We start from the raw sequence: 2,444 nt of genomic DNA on the forward strand, positions 1-2,444 counted from the left end.
AGTCAGGTGGGGCCCATGAAAGGGGCTAGGAGGTCAGCACCCTGGACGCTGGATCTCCACGGGCCAGGTGGGGCCCATGAAAGGGGCTAGGAGTCAGCACCCTGGACGCTGGATCTCCACGAGCCAGGTGGGGCCCATGAAGGGGGCTGGGCGGTCAGCACCCTGGACGCTGGATCTCCACGAGACAGGTGGGGCCCATGAAGGGGGCTGGGCGGTCAGCACCCTGGACGCTGGATCTCCACGAGCCAGGTGGGGCCCATGAAGGGGGCTGGGCGGTCAGCACCCTGGACGCTGGATCTCCACGAGACAGGTGGGGCCCATGAAGGGGGCTGGGCGGTCAGTGCCGGCCGTGGGGCCGCCCCGCGGTGGATGGCGTCGGCCGCGGCCTCACGTCGTGCACATGGAGGCGCAGGCCCCCCGTGTTCTCCTCGCGCAGCGCCCCCTCCTTGGTGGTGGCCGGCTGGAAGCCGACGGCCACGCTGTGCGGTGTTGCATCCCCTTGGTGATATCAGTGAGGATGTTGGGGCTGGTGCTGTCGGGCCTGAAGCACCAGATCCCCCTGGCATCCGGACTTGGCCAGCCGCTTCAGCCCCTGCACCAGCCTGGGCAGGTCGCCCGGGGTGCTTGGCCTCCACGGCCACCATGGCGACGGGGCTGAACCCCATCACCCAGATGTGCACGTGCTCGGAGGTGGCACTGGTGCCCACTTTCACCAGGAACTGGCCGACGCCCCCCAGGACCCGAGGATCGATCTCAGGACTGGTTTCAGGTAGAGATCCTTGCTGCCGGGCGAGTAGCTGGGGCCCATGATCCCGACCTTCGGGCCGGTGGACAGTAGCCTCGAGAACACGAGTCCGAGGTTGGCGCCATCTTGGAGATGGACACCACGAGGGACCCTTTGGGGCCCATCATCGTGGGGACCCCTCCTACAACAGCTTGCAGTGGTGAGGGGCAAGGGCAGGTGGATGGCGATCACCTGCCGCAGGGGTTTGCTCTCCTCGTCCTTGTCCCCACTGCCCAGCTTAGTGTCCAGTTTCTCTATCAGTTTTGCCGTCTCCTCCTCGTTGAAGTTCATGATGGCATCAATCACCTTGAGGATGGGGTCCAGGGTGAGCTGGCAGAAGTCTGGCACAGCCGTGTCTGTCTCCGTCTGCACGCACACAACAGACACGCAGGCCACCAGCACCAGGGCGCCGTCTGTGACATGGAGGGAGCCGTCACCTCTGAGGAGAAAGCCACATACCCCAGGGCGCCGTCTGTGACACGGAGGGAGCCACGTGCTCCAGGGAGCCGTCCTTGCTCTGCTTGATGAAGTTCAGGTGATTCACTGAGAGCTGGTAGAAGAGGGAGATGCTTGTGGACTTGATGGTGATGCAGTGTCACAGGTGTCCCTGAAGCAAGTCTCCTCGGCGCAGGCCGAGTTGGCGATGCGGGCCTTGCGCACCAGGGAGTCGGTCAGCGTGGGCTTGCCATGGCCCACCTGTGCAGTGACAGACATGTTGCGACATTGACCGCCTTGTCTGTGATGGCCCGGAGCTGCTCCATCATGAAGTTCACCATGGTGGCGGATGGCTGGCAGACCCCAGCGAGGCAAGTGGCGCCAAGGATGGTGGCGGGAGAGTTATACAATGCTATTTTATTATTTTTTAAATATTTATTTGAAAGTCAGAGTTATACAGAGAGAAGGAGAGAAAGAGAGGGAGAGAGAGAGAGGGGAGAGAGAGAGAGTGGGAGAGGGGGGGAGAGAGAGAGGGGGGAGAGAAAGAGAGGGGGGTGGAGAGAGAGGGGGGTGGAGAGAGAGGGGGAGAGGGAGAGGTGTGTCTTACATCCGCTGGTTCACTCCCCAGTTGGCCACAACACCATAGCTGTACTGATCTGAAGCTAGGAGTGTTCTCTCTCTCTCCCTCCCTCCCTCCCTCCCTCCCTCCCTCTCTTCTTTCTGCCTTTCACGCAAATAAAAATGGAGAAGAAATGGCAGATGTCACACTGCCATTTGTCTCCTATAGGAGACAGCAATTGCTGAAAAGCAGCCTTCGGAAACTATAGCAGAGATTCAGCTGGTAAAGTCTGTCATATTTAGTTGAATTTGCAACACAATTAAAGAACTCTTAAAGAGCCGCCATCTCACTGCCCTATCAGAGGACAATCTGCTTCTTACAGTGCTCTGCTTCAGCAACCATCAACTGATTCGTATCTCCAATGCTCAAAGCCAAGAGACTATGCTTGTCTTTTGTGTGTCTCATTTGTTTATTGCTTTCCTTTGGTAGTTTATTTTTGCATGCAATTCTGGGGGATAAGGGCAAAGGAAAACTATGGTACTTTGGGAAAGCGTCATGTGTTTAGACCCTGCAGTGAACTCTACGTATAATGGGTTCAATGTGGCAAAGCCGTCCAAGGGAGATGCAAAGAGTGACTATTTCTCCAAGTTTAGGAGAAATTTACTA

General features: G+C 58.1%; 1 pseudogene; it reads right to left on the minus strand.

The window, feature by feature from the left end:
- Positions 1-386: 386 nt before the first annotated feature.
- LOC103348629 (elongation factor 2 pseudogene) lies at positions 387-1,560 on the minus strand (annotated as a pseudogene).
- Positions 1,561-2,444: the final 884 nt, after the last annotated feature.

This window comes from Oryctolagus cuniculus, chromosome 3 (assembly GCF_964237555.1).
Source record: "Oryctolagus cuniculus chromosome 3, mOryCun1.1, whole genome shotgun sequence".
NCBI lineage: Eukaryota > Metazoa > Chordata > Mammalia > Lagomorpha > Leporidae > Oryctolagus > Oryctolagus cuniculus.